Below are 22,180 nucleotides of genomic sequence, written 5' to 3' on the forward strand. Positions count from 1 at the left end.
AATCATTTTGCATCCATAGCAAAATAAGCTTCTTAAAACTCTGAATAGGGCAGGAAAAGGCCAGATCAAAAAATAAGGCATTTTTTAAAATACAAAATAATATATGTTTTTCTGATCACCTAGGACATATTATAAACTAAGCTGGATCAGGTTGTCCCTGGACTATTTTTTTACAATAAATCTGATTTAAAAATCTTCTACCTTTTATTTCTAATTTTTAAGTTTAGGTATAGTCAGAAGGATGTATTCAGCCTAGTTCAATAAACAATTATTAAGCCCTACTACTGTGCTTCCCCGAAAATAAGACCTGACCGGAAAATAAGCCCTAGCATGATTTTTTCAGGATGACATCCCCTGAGCATAAGCCCTAATGTGTCTTTTGGAGCAAAAATTAATATAAGACTCGGTCTTATTTTTGGGGAAACATGGTATGTGTCAGACACTATAATGGATGGCGAGTAACAAACATGGCTGTGACATGATACTTGCTCTTCAGGAGCTCATAGTCCAGTGGCGAACATTGGTGTATAATAAGAAATATAAAAAAAGTCATCATGTTTGGGGTATCTATTATGTGTGAGGCATTCTGCTTGAGAGTTTTCATAATTTAATTCTCATAATACTTGGTCAAGGCATACATATATTTTCCACATTTAACAGTTCAGAAAACTCAAGTTCAGGGAGGTCTAGGTAGTTGCTCAAGGTGAGAGACAGCAAGTGGTAAGTTAGGGTTTAATATGTGTATTATCATGTTCCCTGACATACGCTTACCATTATGACACCCTGCTTTCTAGTACAAGAAAATCCACACCTTTACAGTAATGTGAAATGGGTTGATATGCTCTGTGTCTAGATAGATATGCCTATTAATTAGGGAAATAATTTCTATGGAGTATCCTTATTGTATTTTTGTTGTGATGGTGGTTTAACTGGGAAAAAATAAATTAATTTGAGTTGTTCTATTTTCTAGAAAAACCAAGATGTGAGGGCAAAATAATTTTAGCGAGCATATAAAATTTACAAAGGAATGTTGTCTTCCCCAAGGAAGTCATGTTGGGTAGACTACATTTAATCCAGTGGTATTTGCCACTGTTCAAAATGCTTTGCACCTTCTTTTATTTTATTTTATTTTTTGAAAATTTCTTTAGATTTAGTTTTTCATTCCCTACAAAGAGCTCACTTTAATATTTAATGATCAAATTTATTTTTATTTAGTAAAAGACTTGATCAATTTATCAGCAGACTTGGCTGTGGATAAATTTTGGATGTTTGCAAAAATCAAGTCCACCTTATTCAGAAGACAATTTGCCACATTTGACATTCAAAACAATATGAAGGAGGTTTTGATGGCAATTCCACAAACATTTCCTAAGCAATTAATAGAATCAATAATTAATAGGCATTCCAAAGCCACTACTTGAAAGTGGACAATACTTACTTATTGCTTTCGGTTCTTATGTTTTAACTGAGTGAAAACTTTATAGTTACATGTCATCCAGGTAGAATCTCAGCAATGAAGTAAGGGCTTGGAGAGTTCTGCTTAGTAAGTGTGTTTCTTTTAGCTTCACCTCTCCTAGTCCTTGTTCATAAAGAAGAGAACAACCATTTCAGGCAGCACCTTCCGAAGAATCAGAATTCAATTAAAAAAAAAATTAGAAAGAGAGAGAGAGAGAGAGAGAGAGAGAGAGAGAGAGAGAGAGAGAGAAAGAGAGAAAGAAATAGAGGGCAGCAAGAATGAGAGCAAGAGAGGGAGAGAGAGAAATCATTAAATTGAGGAAGTGATTCCTCCAGTTATCAGAAACGGGAGCAAAGCGACAATGGTTGAAATTCACCTCCCCATGGGGGAATGAATCATCAAAATAACCGGTGGAAAACAAGGTTGTGCAACCTTGACCAGCGTGTGTCACCGGCTGGTGGAATTTTTAGAAAGGCAGCAGTTTGGGTTCATCACTGCGGTTCGTGATTGCACACACCTGTTTGGGGTATGGATTTTGCAACCCCCCAAAAAGGGGAAACTGAACTCACTGCTCCTCCCGAGCTGTGCAAAAAAGCAGAAAACCACAGCTGCTCGAGCAGTTAACAGATATCAGTAAAATACCCATGTTACATAATTAAGGATAACGTTCTTGAAGCATATGGGCCGGAGGTATTATACTCTCATTAAAACTTTAGGTAGGAGACAATTTAGCATATTCTCACACATTTCTAGGGTTGATTTCTATAATAAATGTTTGTAATTAGGCATGCTCTAAACAGTTTATTAAATAATACATGAAGAAAATGCTGGATGAAATATAGACGGCTCTGCATTTTGTGTACGATGACACAGAGGCATCAAGATGAGACATAAAAGATTTCTTCTCATTGACTTGATAACTAGTCATTCTGGGCAGCTTAAGTAGGACTGGAAGAGGTCTCATTCGTCAGAGCAGCCTGTCTGTAATCGGAAAGAAATAGGAATTGATGGCTCTGGGTTTTTTTTCCTTTTCCTTTTAAATACATTATACGTGGCAGCCTTCTTTGAACAGCTATTCCTGAATAGGAAGAAGTGGTTTTGACCAGAGCAACGCAAAAATCTCATGCAATTTATTCTGGCAAGAATAGATCAGCTTGACAGGGATAATAGGGATGGCTGGAGCCCAGAAAGCCTAAATCAACATTTAAAAAATTATACCTTGGCCAACAGGTGCTCTTATTTATAAACTGGAGAGAAATAAGGGAGAGAAGTCTCTTGAGATTGCTAAGGCAGGTGTTTGGTCCCTGGGGAAGTGGTAGGAAACATGCCTCTGAGATGATATTAGATACAGGAAAGAAATTCTTTCAGTTCTGCTGCCCTGTTTGATATTCAGGCCAGGTGATTAATGGTCAACGATTTTTATCTCAATAAAAAAGGGTGTGATTTCTGGAAAAATAAACTTGTGTGACTTCGGGACGTCTTCAGGAGAAGAATGACCACTTTCGGGTGTCATCAAAGTCAACTACGTATTTTATTTTCTAATATACAGAAATAAGAAAGCTGGTAACAGAATAAACATGAGATTTGGAATGCCTTCTACAACATACTTGGGGAAACTGGGCAAGATTGACATAGCTTTTACTGATTTGTCTGCTTAGTAGGTAAATGGGGCTGCCAGTCTGGCAGTTTGCACTGGCAATAAATCACCACTAGACATTTTATTTAAAAATTGGCACGGGCTTGGGGGAGGTAAGGGATTGTCAATTTGCTTTTATTCTGAGGCCAGGCACAATCATAATCCACACAGGCCACCTGGAAACTTCAACCCACATGGAGAAGCATGGCTCAGGTCTCTATATGGCTATATTTTGCATGCTTGGAGAGCGCATGGCTAAATCAGAGTCTCAGGATCCTGACCAGAAAGATCCTGGCAGACTGGAATAGCCTGGAGACATTTCTTTTGGAAACTGAGTTGGTTTGAGAATTATGATGTAGGAAGGATATCACGGATTTGATGTAGGAGAGATCTTCCCCCCCCCCCCGCTTTTATTCGTGGTGATGTTTGGGACCCATAAAGCCCATGCAGGGTACACACTGGTACATTCCCCAAATTACTCCATATTAAAGAACTAGGTAGCTCTCTATTTTTTTCTGATTTAATTTGTTTGGATGTTGCTTTTTAAATTTGTGATAAATTGAGTTACAGTTTCAAGAGAAAAAAATATATTCAAGTAAGGGATCATACAACCATTCTCATGTAAACAATGATAGATATTATTTCTTTGAAAATCCGTGTAATTAAAAGTTGATAAAATGGAGAAGAGGCAATGGGTACATTAGACTTTTAGCTACTCTAAAAGAAATAGTTGAGTTGAATTTCATTCTTTTCATCTGTGTCCTGATGCCCTGAATATTCTTCAAAGAGTCACAGCATCCCTGCACAAAATTTTTGCATTTAAGTATATCAATTTTTAAATATAAAAGTGTGTCAGGACAATTGTATTACAGATACAATGATTTACTAAATTACCAGTCTTTCTTCTCTGTTTACATATAATATTTATAAATCTTAATTGTCCTGCATGTTTTGTAACATGAAAACTATTAGAAGGGATCTGGTGTAAGATAGAGATGTATTGACTTAACTTTGGTCTCATGAATAATTCAATTTGTTCACTTTCTGGAAATACCCAGTTGCTGTTGATGCTACAAATATTTGAATTGGTTTCAACTTTTCCATGAGAGATTTTTTTTCCTCTCTCCTGGATTTCATATATGTAATTTTGATGATACTATCTACCAAAAAGAAAGAAAAATATACACTCTGTTTTCTGCTTGGTAAACTTATTCCAAGTGATATAAAATGTCAAGAGCACACAAGGAAACCACTCCAGTGATATGCTGAAGCAATCCAGAATTTTCCTGGCTTTTGGGACATGGGCGTATTTAAAGATTTGTGGCATTAATTATTCATAAACACAAAGCATCAAATATCTGACCTGATAGGACTTTTCTTTGTTTTAAAATATATTAGCTCCTTTACTAAATATTTACAAAAGTTCTGTTATAAATACAATAGGATCTGTATAAGTTAGACTACAATGTCCTGCAAGCTGCTTGGTAGTAAATGACAACATTCATAAAATGAAAAAGAAAAAGAAAAGAAGAAATACGAAAAATCTCCCAAACAGCTGTTTATTTATTTTTTTAAAAATCCCACAAGTCTTCTAGTATTCAATGCCTGCATTAAAAGTCATGCTAGCAAATCTTCATTCAAGAAGATCACGGTACAAAATATACAAAACTAAGGAAGAAATAATGTGTTAACATTCCTTGGGCAGCCTCCAGAATGATGCAGGTAATTAGCAAGTGTTTATATTTTTCGTTTTGATTTGCCTACAGGTATTCATTTAACAATATGTTTTAGAGACACTCATGTAAAGATTTTCATCTTGACGTGTGTCTCTAACATTTGTTGGGATTTAATATACACATTAATTTGGAGTGAAGTTTTCTGATCTAGATGTATCATAATTGAATGCCCTAAAAGCTAATATGTGAACATTTACAGTGTCATGGGGTATTCCACGTAACCTGTAAATTTCAGGGCAGTTAAGCTTATAGTATTTATCTTTATTTTTTCTTCTCCTGTTTGAGAATTATTATGGGACATAAATTGTGTGTGTGTGTGTGTGTGTGTGTGTGTGTTTGTATGTGTGTGTGTGAAGAAAAATTGACTTACTTTGCAGAGATCATAGTTCCAATATTATTTTTACTTTTGTGTTTTTTTTAAAAATCCCTTTCTTTTTTTATCCTGAAGTTTTGAAGTAGATAATATAATTTGTTTAAATAAAATTATTGAGAAATGGTATATATTGGGGATAAAAATAATTCAGGGGAAAATAATGTATTTTAAAAGGTATCTTACTCTCCATGAAAATATAATGTCATTAACGTTCATTGAGTTCTTTAAACATAAAACGGTACGCACATGTATGTACGATCTTTCACTCACTCACAAGCTAACTCAAGCAAAAATAGTCTCTGAGGGAAAAAGCTGCAAGGCTGGTGCCAACTTCCCCAACATACCCAAGAATTTCTTTATTTAGAAACTCCCATGTGCTATTTTGTTTTAATCTCTGGAATCTCAGGGATTTTCCCATCCCTCTACATGCTTGAGACGTTTCAGAGCATGGTAACCCCCTCTTGGAATCCTCTAACTCTTCTGTTTTATTTTTAAATTGTGGGTAGCACTAATATACAGGAAGTGACTGTCCCTATGACAAAGGAGCTTGAGATTCCCAGTTTACAGAGCAATACCTCTGAAGATCATTGTTGGTAGGGAAGTCAATACCAGGAGCCACCAGGGCCTCTTTGAAGGGGCTCTTGAAAATCACGAGATTTTAAATCAAGAGCTTTACTTAGGAGACAGTGTGAAGAGCCGTGCGTTACAGCCCTGATAAGACACTATGCATAATTCTTGAATGTTCATGAGGTAGCACTAGATCTTTGCTAAAATGGCAAGATATGATACTGGTCTAGCCTTTTCTGTTTCACATTGTAATAGATATAGTGGACCTGAGTTTAGGTAATACTTTCAACATAAGTATGATACTTGGCTCTTTTTGGAACAGACTGTGATAATCTCTGAAGCAATTATTCTATTATTATCCTCTTGCATTGTGTGGTTGAAACTATTAACATATATTTAAAAATCATATTATATATGTATATTGTGTTTCTGATATGAGCACACTACCGCCTTTACAATAAAGCACAATGTGCAATTGCAAAAAACTCCTTTTCACTTATGAGCGTCTGAGGTTCACACAAACCACACTTTTGTTAGACTCCAAAATGTGGGTGCCAAATGAATCTACTGCACTAGGCTTATGAACACTACTGCAACTGTGCAGCCACTATTTCTCTACTGGGAGAATTGTTTCGGCAGATAAACCATCTGGCTTGAAACACAGCCCTCTTTGAAAATATTCCCCATTATGTTAGCTTTGAAACAATGTGTACAACTATGCTCCAGTGGAGGACATGTTAACAGAAATTCAATGTCAAACAATATCTGCTCTGTAATCTTTTACTAAATGTGAAAAAGAGGTAATAGAAATGCAAGATTTTAATTCTTTAAAGAGTCATTGTGAATGTGGCATAAGATGAAGAAAATTCAGGAAAATATTTAATAAGAAACTATAATAGAATGTTTAACATTGTGACTTTTCTCTTTGAGGATCACCTGTGGAAAATGTGACTCCTTTTATTATAAGTACTATGAAAATAATGCATTAATTCTTTATGTTCATTCATTTCCTTTTTACTAAGTTTTTTCAAATATGGATGGATTATGCAGGGTGGGATGGATAATGTATAGTGTGAGAATTGTTGGAAACTGGTATTTATAGCTAAAACTCCTAAAGTGAACTTGGGTCACTCAATGTGACTTATGAGTCAGGAAAACTGTGGAAAAACTGAAACAAATGATATCAGGTAGAGAAAATTAGTATGCAGTGGGAACAGATGATATTTATAAGCAGTTAGAGAAAACTTGATTGAAGTTTTAAGAATCCAAAGCCAACAATGTTACTGATGGGAGAAGGCTAGAGGGAATCAAGAGATTAAAAAATATATAGTATCTAATTTTGAATCTATTTAAGGTGACATTAAAAGGGAAAAAGTAAGTGAAGTCATAAGAAAATTCTGAAAAAAGTGGAGCACATCTGAACCCATGAGACCAGAACTATCTATGGTGGGCGTGTTTGAGAAACTGTTTGGGGTGATTGTAAGAGCAGTCTGCATATGATTGAGATGAAGTGAAATTAAGCTAAGTTCTAGAAATTACTAAAACATATATAGAATGAGGGAAAGTGTTAGGGAACAGAGCTACCTGGTCAATTTATGGCGAACACTGATGCTATATGATAATTCCCATGAGGCTAAAAGAAAATGGTACATGGATAGGCAACATTGATTTTCTCCCCCTGTCATCACAAAATTACCTTGTACATCAAAAATATTGGTTTTTTTTTAAATTACTAAATGGAATTTAGTCCTGGTTACTTTGTCCTTCCTTCCTAGGTACTTTTTCAGTCCTTCCTTCTATGTTCTCCCTTCACCATTCTGGCGTTAGCTATGCAAACAGATATCTCCACAAAAATCTCAACTTTAGACTTAAAAGGAACCATGCTGTTTATTTATTTATTTTTTTCTGGTACTTGTTACAGATGACAGAACTAAAGCCCATAGAGTTTAAATTACTTTTTCTTTCATTTTATTATTTTATTGTGCTGGGTAATGAAGGACTTGCATGAATCAAAGGTTTCATTGCACGTACTCTGCACCCAAGGTGATTTTTGAGTAATGGTTTCCAATGAAGAGGCCCAGTGATTCCCAGGATTTGGCCAAAGGACCCAGGAGGATTGTCATGGAGGGCTAATCTATGAGCTATTATTAACAGCAGAACAGAGGTGTGTCCCTAAGTGGGACGATGCTCTTTTGAGGATTAGGATGGTGAGCATGGGATTTATTCATTTCTCACAATCATGTTAGAAAAATCTACAACTCCCACCACATGGGAGCCAATATCAGTGATGCAGAAAAAAACCCAAACTGGCAGAACCTTTTGTTCCGGTCTGATTCTACCATTGTTTCTTGCTGACGAGGAAGGATACTTAGATTCCCTTTGTATGCTGGAGAATATGCTGTGTATTCCTAAAAGGGTTGGAATTTTCTCACTCCAGTCAGGGCCATTAGCTGGAGCAGGCACTCTATTAAGTTATATTGTGTCTATGTTTATGACTAGGAAGTGAACTCTGGATTATGTCTCTAACAGGAAAAGAAACAATCAGCAAATTAATGTATTGCACTTCTATGAAGTCTTCTTTGGTAAAGGTTAATTATCACTCTAATACTATAAGGTCTGTTGCCTAGGGGAGAGAGTACTTAACTCATGAGCTTCTGTTTGTGTTTTCCATTTTACCCCCCTCGTCAATGGTAGAGAGATATTGTCACGTGGTAAGGACAAATCTTTGAGAGAAATTGAGGCATCGTTAAACATTAACTGGCCATTCTTTTTTTTTTGGGGGGGTGGGGGGAGCTTCCCTCATCCTTCTCCTGCAATTTTATAGATTATCTGTGATGTGTGTATGTGTCTGTATGTTTGTGTGCCAAGGCTCTGACAAGTTTTAAAGGTTCACCAGAAACATTTGGATATAAATACAGAATGAATCTTTAATTTTTAAAAAGATAAAGTGCAAGTAATTTTAATGGAAAAGATAGAGAATGTGACTTGTCTGAAGGATTATTAGAATTTGAAGAGATAATTATTTGATGATACAGACATAAAATTGAACTTCTGTGTGTTTTGGTTAGCATGCTAGGTGAAGAATGTTAGAATTGAAAAGACAGTCTGCCCAATGATTACAGACCCAAGAATGGGATTCTGAGGAAATCTGAGGAATCCTTGTCCCTGAAGCACTAGGTCAAAGGACAATGGTAGATGATTTACTTGTTGCTGCCTTATACAGTTCTTCAGGTAGACTGTGTTCATTGACCCTTTTAAACTTGACAAAGACAGCGCAACGGGTCCAGGTAGGTTCCCTTCCTGTCTTAGATGAAAACACATAACCCAGCAATCCAAAGCAGGCTTTATAATGTGATGGTCATCACCATTTACCCAAGTAAATTAAGCAATAGTTGAGGTTTTTTAAAAATAAGAAACGAAAACCAGCCCACCAACTGCACTGAGGTTGGGGAACAGCCCACGCTCAGGGCAGGTAAGGTAGATTAATAATAGGCCACTCCTAAGAAGGTTTAGGCTCTTACTGTCAGAGGGTAATAATTAATGATCAAATGTTAATGGAGATACTGGACTGTTGATGTCATTAATTCAACTCAGTGGAGCCAGTTCTGCCCAGGACCTGCCACAGCTGTCACTGCATTTGCTTAATTATTCCAGTGCCTTCGGGCTCTTTTTCTTTCTTTCTTTCTTTTTTTTTTTTTGCCTCTACCCTCTTTCCCCCTCTAACTATAGGGCATTATCTTTTCACTGACGCAGAATTATGGAGAGTATCCTGCTCTCTGGGCAGTGCCAGGCCCAAAATACGTGAAAACCCAAAGGCAACAAAGGAGACCATATCTTCTTACTGAGATGAAAAGATGGAAAATGCTGAAGAAAGGCTATCTTTAAATAGCCTGATTGTGCTGATATAATTTTTGGGTTCTTTAAAGATTTGGATGTCGAAAGTGAACTCTGAGCTGTCTAAAATGTCAAAGTACTCACCCTCTCCCACAATCGAACAAAGAGAATATAGAAAAAGTGGCTCAAGTGTGTTGGTAAAACATAATGTCATACAATTATTCCTCCAAGAGGGAACTAGGAAGTTAGCATTGCTGGGCAAATTGAGGCAAGGAAAACCATGGTGAGGGAAATGCCACTATGATTAAAATTCAGCTGTAGGAGGACATGAATTTGCCTGCTGTGCTTTCAGAACCTTCTTGTATTTTTTTTTTTTTTTTTTTTGGCTTTATGTCTCTTTTATCTGTCATAACGCCTTAAGTTTCAGGAAAACAATTCTTTGTAAATACAACTTGAATCTTTCTTCCCTGGCTTGATAATCACCACACTTCGCACTTTACTGATTCCTAATTAGAATAGGGTGTTTATTCGGGTTTTAAAAGACGCCACCTTTCAAAATGTGTAATTGGAAAAAAGTAGTTCCGTGGCTTTTAGGTCTATGTTTCCAGTTGTGATGAGTGCTAGGATGTTAAACTAGGACACTGTGTCTTGCGCCTCAGTGCTGGAATGCTGCTTGTCTCTCTTCCAAGCTGAAACGCTTGAAAAAAATGTGAGGCACCACAACAATGTCAAATCTCTCTCTATGGTGTACATGGTGACTTAAAATAATTGAAGCTCTTCAAATTTTTATAAGCCCTCAAATTTGAAAGTAATGGGTTCAGAGCATGTGCAGTACACAATGATTGAAAATTATCACAGTCCCTCAAATTTATTGTGTTTCAGCTTGAGAGTAATAGGGGAACCTGGACTTTGGCAATTAAAAGTGATTTAAAATGATCGTTATATTCAGATGTTGTAGAGGTGATCAGAATTCTGGACACTCATGTACATTTTTTAACTCATGGTTGAAATGACTCATTTGTTTTTGTTTTTTTTTGGATTCAAAAGATATTATTAATTAGCCCATCAGAAAAAGCATTTAAATAAACCACTTACAGTGCACCATAACACAATTTTCCTTTCACTGCTGTAGTCCTCGTTGATGACCTGAACGTGATCATGATTGTAAAGCCAAATGCTCAAATTTGGCAAGGAAGAGAACTGTTCTTTTCTAGCACATGCATGAAAAAAGAAATGTGTTTAGTAAAAACACCTGATGTGCTTTGGTGACAAGTAGAGTCTGTCATTTGTCCATATAGGTGATACTATTTTTGCTTTAAATGACAAGGGGCTTTTTGAATTATTGCATTAAATATTACATCTAATACATGATCCAATTTGTTTTTTATTTATGTACTTTAAGTAAGTACTTTTACAAAAGAATATTTTACATTGTCACAAAATGTTATTTATTTAAATATTTCAAATAAAATGCTTTTATTAAAATAATTTAATGTAAATATTTATAGTATATCATCTCTGAGATGAAATATATGCATTCATTTTTAAGCTCTTTCCTTTGGATATTTGTATATTGAACCAAATGCAAAGTTACATAATTATGAAATGTACAAGAAGAAATCCTCAGATAATTTACTTGGTCACTTGATGGTCATTAAACATTCCTCAGGTCTTTTACCAAAGGATATTCTCTAAGCAGGAACACTTAAACTTTTTCTGAGTGCTCAGATGCCAAGATTCTAAGATATAAGGTAGATTTATGGCTCCAAAGTTAATAATATATAAGAAGGAACCCAGTCATTAAGAAGTCAGCTAAAATTCTTTACATGTTTTATTTGTACCTTTGAAAGCCACATGGATGCTCTTTGACTTGATTTAAACGAAAGTGACAAAGGTGAAATTCCAGCATATTTCTCAGTCACTTCCCTTCCTCAGTAAATGTTTTCATTTTGATAAAAATTAGGATAAGTTGATTATGGATTTGATTTTTAAAAAAATCAAAACCTGGAGCTAGAGTTTAAAATATTCTGGCACATGAAAACTAGAAAGCTAATAAACTAGCTTCATGAATCTCCATATTTTATTACAGCATAAATTTAGCAGAATTAGAAATAGAGAATTCTAATAATAGAAAATATGCTGTATTTGGGATTTCTGTAACCCTAGAGATTTAGGGCCCTGAACTATGTAAAGTCCTACGTTTGGTATAGTAGTCAACTTTGCCCTCAAATTTATTATTAGTTTTTAAAGTTTGAAATTTCAATTTTTCTTGTTTTGACATATATTTTTAGTCCCCACTATGACATTGGTCTTTTGCGCTTAATTCTGACAGGCAGAAAAAAGCTAAGGATGTTTGTTCAATTATTTGTGGCTGTGCTAAACTAAGAACATCAGTAGACTAGTGTTATGCTATTAAAGAATTGAATGGTCTTATTTAGGTCGAATGAGCAGAATTATATCAAGATAGCCTTTGTTGAGCACATTAGAATGCCTAGAAATTGCTTAGTTTCAAAGCGAGGTTATACCAAAGTAAAGTTCTTCCTTTTAGCTATATCAGTTTGGGAGTTCTTGGGAACTGGAAAGGTTATTTGGAAAAACTAAAGTACTCTTTGTGCTCAAACTCTAAATCTTTCAGTAGTGTTAGCTCAGTAAACCAACTCAAATATATATCTGATGTGTATTGATATATCTATTGAAGTAACAAATACTGTTATTCTTCCATATTTCAGCGTTTCCTGCCGGGATAGTTGGTTTTGTTTCAGAGACAATAAAGACATTAGTTACCGTTTAAAAAATAACACACAAATATAAGCTGTTGGCCTTGAGATTGGTAAGGAGTGTTCTCGGATTAAAAACTCACTGTCCTTTTCAATTGTTTTGCATTTTTAGAGAAAGATCAGTTTAGTGAATCTTTTCCATCACATACAAAATAAATCCCAGGAGAAAAAAGGGATAATTTAAAAAATTGAACTATAAAAAGTTGAAGAATGATATTAATTGTTTGTGTTTGCTCTATAAATGTAAAGGGACTTTTAAAGAAAGTCTAAGAGAAACAATAGATAGATTTGAAATACAAGTGAAAATAAAAAGCCACTTCTGTATATAAAAAATATCAAAATTGAAATACAAACAACAAATAAAGAATATTTTTGTAGATATCACAGATGAGATAATATCTGTAATATAAAAGCATTTTATCCATATTTATGAAAGAACCACTAAAGCCTCCGTGGATATAGAGGAAAGGAAAAAAAAAGGATAATGAAAATAAAGACATTATAAATGGTTAACAAATTTATGAAAATAAAATTTAACAAAATACGTTATATTTAACATATTATCAAGTATAATAAATAGGTTTAAGTTGATAAAAGGTAAATTTCCTAATTATAAACTGCAAACATTAAAAAAACAGTCATTCATTCAATACATGGTTTTGAGTGTCTACAGGGCACTGTAGCAGGTCTGAGGGATATAGTTATGAGCAAGATGTAAATTGTCCATAGCCTGAAGAGGCGGGCAATCTTGACTAGATTGCAGAAAGTTAACAGGCAATAACAAGGTGGTGTGGTCATCACTTCGCTGTCTAAAGAGCAGGAGTCTGGGGTGTCATGTAATCCAGACTCAGGGAAATCCTCTCAAGGGCGTAAGGCTCAGGCCCACAAGTTTAGTGTCATTCTTGTCCCTTTGCTTTTTCTCACAATCCTCATCCAAATCCTTCAGCAAACCTCTCATTTCTACCTTCAAAATATGCTGAGAACTTGAACTTCTTGCCCTCTGTATTTCTATCACACATCTTGCCATCTGCTCATTCCTGGGATATTGTAATAGCTTCCCAATTGCCCTTCCGGCTTCCATTCCTCCATCACATGTTCTGTTTTCTACGTGGCAGCCTGTGCCTATTCACCCTGTCGAGTTTCATGTCTCATTCAGAATAAGACCCAAAGCCTTACTAAGACCTTCCAGCCCTACAGGATCTGCCCCAGGAAACTGACCTTAATTCCTCAATTTCTCTCCTCACTACCTGCAGTTCAGCCCTTTCATCCTTCTCTTCCTCCCAAACACTAAGTGTCCCATCATCTCATGAGTTTTGCACTCACTATTCTCTAGACTAGACATGTTTTTCTCTCAAATACATATAAGGCATTGCCTCCTTACTTCATTCAGGTTTCCGCCCAAAGATCATATCATCAGAATTTTGCCTGACACCCTGTTTGAGTTGGCAGCCTCTGTGGCTTTACCTTACTTAACTTTTTAAAAAAGTTTATTGGGGTGACACTCGTTAGTAAAATTTTATAAGTTTCAAGGGTATAATTCTATACAACATGATCTATATATCACATTGTGCGTTCACCACCCAGAGACAGTTCTCCTTCCATCACCATATATTTCACCCTCCCCCTCACCCACTAAACTGTTGTCTGTGTCTATGAGTTTTTGTTTCTTTGTTTGTCTTGTTTCTTTGTTGCTTTCAGTTTTATATCCCACATATGAGTGAAGTCATATGTTTCTTAACTTAGTTTCTGTCTGACTTATTTTGCTTGGCATGATAATCTCAAGATCCATCCATGCTGTTGCAAATGGCACTATTTCATCTTTTCTTACGTTATTTATCACCTCTAGATATATTTACTTGTTCATTATCTGCCTCCTCACACTGGAATGTATGATTATTGAAGTCAGGGACTGCATCACTCAAAGTTCAACCAAAGAAGCAGAACAAGTAGGAAATATTCTCTCTCTCTCTCTCTCTCTCTCTCTCTCTCTCTCTCTCTCTCTCTCTCTCTCTCTCTCTCCTCTCTCTTATCTATCTATCTATCTATCTATCTATCTATCTATCTATCTATCTATCTATATGTATCATCTATCTATCTCTTTTATCTATCACAAGGAATTGAGTCAGATGATTGTGGGAGATGACTAAGAAAGTTTGAAATCCATAACGCAGCACTTCAGAAAGAGAAGATAATGGTTAGCATGAAACTCGCAGGCACAGGTCCAAGCTGCTGTCCATAGGTAGAATTTCTTCTTCCTTTCCTCTCCCAGCTTTATAGAGGTATAAATGACAAATAAAAACTATACATATTTAAAGCATACAGCATTATGATTTCATATACCTTTACATTGTGAAATGATCACAATCAATCTACTCATAACCATACGTCTATAACCTTATACTGTGTGTGTGTGTGTGTGTGTGTGTGTGTATGTGGTGAGAACACTTAAGTTTTATTCTGTTAGAAAATTTCAAATATACAACACAGTATTATTAACTATAGTCACCACTCAGTACAAGTTAATATCTTTAGGCCAGTATCTTCTCATCAACCCCACCCTCAACTCCTGCCAACACCATTCTACTCTCTGCTTTTGGGAGCTTGATTTTTTTTTAGATTCCACATATAAGTGAGCTCATACAGTGCTTGTCTTCATGTTTTGACTTATTTCATTTAGCATAATGTCCTCCAGGTTCATTCATGTTGTTACAAATGACAGGGCAAAGGAACTAAATTTTTCCAAAGAAGATACAAATGGCCAACATCTATGTGAAAAGGTGCTCAACATCAGTAGACATGGGAAAATACAAATCAAAACCACAATGTGCTATAGCCTCACAACTAAAAAGATGTCTATTATCAAATAGACAAGAATAAACAAATGCTGAGGGATGTGGAGGGAAGGGACCTTGGTACACGGTTGGTGGGAATATAAATTGGTACAACCATTATGGAAAACAGTATAGAGATTCCTCAAAAAGTTAAAACTGGAACTACCATATGATCCAGCAATCCCACTTCTGGGTAATATCCCAGGTAAGTAAAATTACTATGTCAAAGTGATATTTGTACTCCCATGTTCATTGCTGTATTATTCATAATAGCCAAGGTATGGAAACAACCTAAGTGTGTATTGATGGCTGACTGGATAAAGAAAATGTATAAATATACAACAGAATGTTATTCAGTCATAAAAAGAAGGAAATCCTGTCACTGGTGACAACAGAGTTTCTTTTTTCTTTTCTTTTCTTTTTTCAAAGGAAGCCTCTGCTTGGCTTTTAAAGCCTTCCAATGGATTGACTCAGCCCATCCAGATCATCCAGAACACTTTCCCTTAAGTTAACTGATTATGAATTTTACTTATAGCTTCAATCGTCCTTTACATCAACAGCTAAATTAGTGTTTGCTTAAATGACTGAAGACTGCATTTTAGTCAAAATGACACATCAGAAAAAAACATCACATTGGAAAGATCTCATCTGGGAATAAACAGGGCACCCAGATCGCAGATGGAGTTTACACTCACTCAGAAACATTTTTGCTTGGGTCCTCATGAGAAAATTGGAAAAAAGAAAGAAGACTGGAGAGAGTTCTGCTCAATGGTTTGTTTATGTGTGAAGGGTGTGATTGGCTGTTGTGTGCAGACAGTCACAAATCTTCTTTCCTGCACCTTTCTCCCCTATAAAAGAAAACCCTGGCCAGGAAGGGGCAGCAAATTTTCTCTTCCAGTAACAAGTATTTTTCCTGGGGGAGAAATAGAAGGAGAGTGGATATATTAATATCAGAAAATATATATTTCAAAGCGAGACATACAATCAGGGCTATAAATAGACATTACATACTGATCAAGGGTTCAATTCATCATGAAGACATCATAATTCTGAATATACATTCACCTAATAATAGAGCTTTGAAATATATGAAGCAAAAAAATGATAGGCTTGAAAGGAGAAATAGACCAATACTCAATTCATTTAAAGACATCAACACTCTTCCTTCAGTAACTGATAGAAAAGCAAATAGGAAATCAGTAAGGAGATAGAAGACATCAACAACACTATCAATCAATTTGACCTAGTAGACATTTTCGCACACTGCACCCAACAACAATAGAACATGTTGTTTTCACAAGTACATGCATAGATCACATTCCAGGCTTAAAAACAAACCTTAATTCATTTAAAAGAATTAAAATTACACAAAGTAGGCTGTCAGACCATGGTGGAACTAAACTATAAATCACTGAGAATGATATATAGAAAATCCCTCAATACTTGGAAATTAAACAACTCTCTTCCAAATAACTCAGGTGTCAAAGAGGAAGTCAAAAGGGAAATTAGAAAATATTTTAAATTAAATTGAAAAAAAACCACACAGAACATATCAAAATTTATGAGACAGAGCCAAAGTGGGTATTAGAGGGAAATTTATAGTATTATATGCTTGATTAGAAACCAAGATCAATTTTAAAACAGTAATGTAAGCTTCACCTGAAGGAAGTAGTAAAAGAAGAGCAAATCAAGCTAACCTATGCAGAAGAATAGAAATAATGAAGATAAAAACAGAAAAATTATAGAGAAAGCCAATAAACCCAAAAGCTAGTTTTCTAAAAAGGCAAAGAAAGGTTATAAACTTCTAGGCAAACTGATCAGGAAATTTAAAAATAGACACATTTTGCCACTATGAGTAATGAAAGGACATCATACACAGAAAATTCAGAACTTATGAGGATAGCAGGGAATATTATGAAAAACTTTATGCCAATAAATTTGATAAATTAAGAAAAATACACAAATTCCTTCAAAGGCATAAACTATCAATGTCTACTCAGTGAGAAATAGATAGCCTTGATATGTTTGTACCTATTAAAGAAATTGAATTCATTGTTAAAAACTGTCCATATACAAAAATTCCAATTCCTTATGGTTTCACTGGTAAACTCTAATAAATCTGTTAGGAAGAAATAATATTAATCCTCCCTCAAATTTCCCAGGACATAAAAGAGGAAGAAAACTTCCTAACTCATTTTACGAGGCCCACATTATTGTGATACTAATAACTGAAAAAGACATAACAAGAAAAAAAACTAGAGTATAGCCTTTATGAACACAGGCACAGAACTTAAAAATTAAATCCATTCATATGTGAAAAAGGTAATACATTGTGAACCAGTGGAAAGCAAGTTTATTTCAACATTCGAAATCACTCAATGTTATTTGCCGTATCAAACTGAAATACAGAAACTGTATGATCATCTCAACGATACAGAAAACGTATTTGACTAAATTTAACATCCACTCATGATAAAGCTCTCAGGAATTTAGAAATAGAAGAAAACATCCTCAGCCCCTTAAAGGGCATTTATAAAAAAAATGACAGTATGATACTTAATGGTGAAAGACGAATTCTTTACCCTAAAATTCTGGAACACGTTAAGAATACCCATGCTCACCATTCTGGTTCAAAATGATTCTGGAGTTCCTAACCAATGAGATAAGGCAATAAGAAATAAAAGGCATATAGATTAAACAAAAATAAATAAAATTGTTCTTATTTAAAGACATATTGTCCACACCGAAAGCACCAAATAATATACAAACAAACTACAAGAACTAATATGTGAGTTTAGTAAAGGTCTCAGGATACAAAAGCTGTTGAATTTCTATATACTAGCATGGAAAAGTTGGAAATTGATTTTTTTAAAAAAGTAGTGCCATTTATAATAATGATAAACACAAAATATTTATGAATAAACCTAAAAAGAAATTTGCATTATTTGCACGCTGAAAATTGTAAGACAGATGACAGAAACCAAAGAAGACTGGAATAAATGGGAGCTCAACCATGTTTATAGATGGAAGGCTTAATATTGCAATAGTGTTAAGATGTCCATTGTCAACATGGTCTAGTGACTCACTGCAATCCCAACAAAAACCCAGAAGGATTTTGTGTGGACATTAACAGGTTGATTCTGAAATGTATATGAAGAATCAAAGGACATAGAACAGTGAAAGTGATTTTGAATAAGACAAAGTGGATAGCTCACATTTTATAAAATTTAATATTTAACTATAATTCTACAGAAATTCACAAGTACGGTTTCAATGAAAAGTCAGATATTTAGATCACTGGGACAGGACAGAAACTCTAGAAACATACCCATATAGTGATCTATAGACAATTGTTTATAGACATACTTGTACATGCCAAGATAATTTAATGGAAGAAGGTTAGTCTCTTCAACCTACAGCTATCCCCCTTATCTGCAGTTTCACTTTTAGCAACTTTGGTTACCCGCATTCAACTATAGTCTGAAAATATTAAATGGAAAATTCCAGAAATAAATAATTCATAAGTTGAAATTGTATGCCATTCTGAGTAACATGATGAAAGCTTGTGCCCTCCTGCTCTGTCCTGCCCAGGCCTTGAATGATTCCTTTGTCCAGAGTATCCATGCTGTATATGCTACCTGCCTATTAGTTATTTAGTAGCCATCTTGATTATTAGATCCACTGTCATAGTATGGCAATGCTTGTGTTCAATTAGCTCTTATTTTACTTAACAAGGGCCCCAAACATAAGAGTAGTGATGCTGGCAATTTGGATATGCTAAAGCCATGAAGCGCTTGCTTTATTTAAAAAGGTAAAAGTTCTTGATTTTTATATAAGACATTTTATCATCTCACATCATCACCAAAAGAAGGCTGAGTACAGAATAAGATATTTTGAGAAATAGAGATACCACATTCACATAAGCTTTATAACAGTATATTGTTATAATTGTTCTATTTTATTATTCGTTATTGTTGTTAATCTCTTACTGTGCCTAATTTATAAATTAAAATTTATCATAGGTATTCATGTATAGGAAAACATAGAATATATAGGGTTTGGTACTGTCTGGGTTTTAGCATACATTGGGAGTCTTGGAATGTATCCCCAGCAAAGCAGGTAGAATTACTGTATGGTGCTGGAATACCCCATAGAGTGCTAGAAATTAATGTCAACCTATTCCTCATCCCATTTATAAAAATTAACTAGAAATGTATCTCATACCTAAAACCATGACTTAAAACTATAAAATTTCTAGAAGAAAACATAAGAAAACTGTCTTTGTGACCTTGGGTGAGACAAATATTTCTTAGATTATATACAAAAAGCAGAAACCATAAAAAGAAAAAAAAAAATTTTAGATTTCAACAGAAAAACTTCTGTTAAAAAAAAAAAAAAGATGTTAAGGCAATAAAAGAGAAGATACCAACTGAGAAAACAATATTTGCAAAACACGTTTGGTGATGGACTTGTATTCAGAACTATTGTATAAAGAATTCTCACAACTCAACAATAAGATAACCACCAACCACATAAAAAACAAGGAGATGATTCAAACAGTTCACCAAAGAAGAGAGGCAGATGTCAAATAAACACATGGATAGATATTCAACACCATTAATCAATAGGGAAATGCAAAATATAATAAAACCACAATGTGATAACCAAAGTTAAAAACAAACAAACAACAAAAAAGATAATACCAAGTGCTGACAAGGAGGTGGAGCAACTGGAACTCTCATGCATGGCTGGTGGGAATGCAAAACAGCACAGCTATGTTGGGAAAGAGTTTTTAATTTTCTTATAAAATCAAACATATGTTTGTTATTTGATTTAGAAATTCCATTCAAAGAATCTACCCAAGCGAAATGAAACAAATGTCTACACAAAGCTCTACCTTAATATATAGAGTAGCTTTATTTATACTTTCCCAAAGTGTAAATAACCTAAATGTCAATCAACTGCTGAAAGTATAAATATACTGTGATACATACTTACAATGAAATATTACACAGCAAAAAAAAAAAAAGTAACAAATTACTGATTCATGCAACAAGATGAGTGAATCTCAAAAGCATTATGTCAAGTGAAAAAAAAATCATAACAGCTCTTTCCGCTTCCGTGCGCAACTGAAGTTCCTGGTGTCACCATGGGCCGCCTGCAAGCCCAATGTTACCGTTATTGTAAGAACAAGTGGTATCCAAAGTCTCCCTTCTGTCGAGGTGTCCCTGATGCCAAGATCCGCAAAAGGGGATGAGTTCCCACTCTGTGGCCACATCGTGTCAGATGAATATGAGCAGCTTTCTTCCAAAGCTCTGGAGGCTGCCCGTATTTGTGCCAACAAGTACATGGTGAAAAGCTGTGACAAAGATGACTTTCACATCCGAGTTCGGCTCCACCCCCTCCACGTCATCTGCATCAGTAAGATGTTGGCCTGTGTTGGGGCTGACAGACTCCAGACAGTTATGCGGGGTGCCTTTGGAAAGCTCCAGGGCACAGTGACCAAGTCAACATCCGCACCAAGCTGCAGAACAAGGAGCATGTGATTGAGGCTCTAGGCAGGGCCAAGTTCAAGTTTTCTGGCTGCCAGAAGATCCACATCTCCAAGAAGTGGGGCTTTACTAAGTTTAATGCCGATGAGTTTGAAGACATGCTGGCTAAAAAATGGCTGTGAGGTCAAATACATCCGTAATCATGGCCCCCTGGACAAATGGCAGGCCCTACACTCATGAGTCTTGGCACTGCGCCCTCTTTACACCTACCAATAAAAATTACTTCTTGTCAGAAAAAACTCATAACAAAAGCATGCATATTCTATTATTCCATTTACATTTTATTTAGAAAAGGGAAAACTACTGGGACAGATAGAGCAGTGGATATCTAGGGTTGGGAATAGGTGAAGAGATTGATTTAGTAGGGGGCACAAGGGAATTTTGAGGGTGACGAAAGCATATTGTCATCTATATTTTGATTCAGTTGATGGTTATAAAACTGTAACTCAGAAAAGTATGCATGTAGAAATTTGATGTTAAAAAATAGAATTAAAAATGTTAAATACGACATGAAACTAAGCAACAGTTTTAGGCATTTTTCTATACAATAATATTATCTCTTCGGTTTTCTCTATTCTTGAAATCCAGTTGTACATGACCTGCCAGTTTTACAGGAGACCACTTTAATATCTCTTTGTGATGGAAGTGTTGAATAAGGTTTAGTCAGAACACTCTCTTTCTAAGAGAATGGTATTTGAAGCAGGTATGTAGACTTGACATTATTTAAGATGAGAAATTTGCTTGTGCTCGTAAGGGTGGGTAAAGGAAAATTTTTATAGCAAATGAACTATTTATAATTCTAAAATCCAGGCCTGAGAGCTGTGGCACATAGGGACCATTTAAATTTTTGAAGGACAATGGCATTGGTTTTTGGAATACTAACAGACCTAGAGGTGTAGCTGTGTACATTTCATGTAGAAGTAAATGTTTGTATTCTGAGCTATTGAAAGATTTTCCATCCACAAAACGGACGACAAGGACTCTCCACCAGCAAAGAGGAGCTCGAACTTGGCTTTTCTAGTAGTTTAGTAGTTTTTTAGAGTGCTGCAAAATTCAGATAATGACTTTATTCTTTCAGTTAACATAACCAGTCCACGATACAGCATACTAAGTCACAACGTACAAATCCAAGGAAGGAAATACTTTTACTTAGTTATAAAACTTTAGCAAATCAATGCAGTACTCTTTAATACAATAAAATCATAGTTTTTGATTGGCATTCTGTATTACTTTAGTCATATTTTTCACTCCAAAAATGTCATTGAAGTACCAAATTAAAAGTGTGGTTGTAAATGGTGGTTTATAGCAGAGGAAGTTATTTTATACAAATTAATGTCTTTTAAAAAGATACAATTTCTCCTTTTAAAGTGAGTTCCCTCTTAAAGTTTGCTGCAAAGGGCAATTGTGTATATTTAAGA

At 35.1% G+C, this 22,180-nt stretch overlaps 1 pseudogene; it reads left to right on the forward strand.

Annotated features, from left to right (window-relative positions):
* Window positions 1-19,964: 19,964 nt before the first annotated feature.
* Window positions 19,965-20,942, forward strand: LOC109449541 (large ribosomal subunit protein uL16; annotated as a pseudogene).
* The last annotated feature ends 1,238 nt before the right edge of the window (window positions 20,943-22,180 follow it).

The sequence above is a fragment of the Rhinolophus sinicus genome, linkage group LG01 (genome assembly GCF_036562045.2).
Source record: "Rhinolophus sinicus isolate RSC01 linkage group LG01, ASM3656204v1, whole genome shotgun sequence".
Classification (NCBI taxonomy): domain Eukaryota; kingdom Metazoa; phylum Chordata; class Mammalia; order Chiroptera; family Rhinolophidae; genus Rhinolophus; species Rhinolophus sinicus.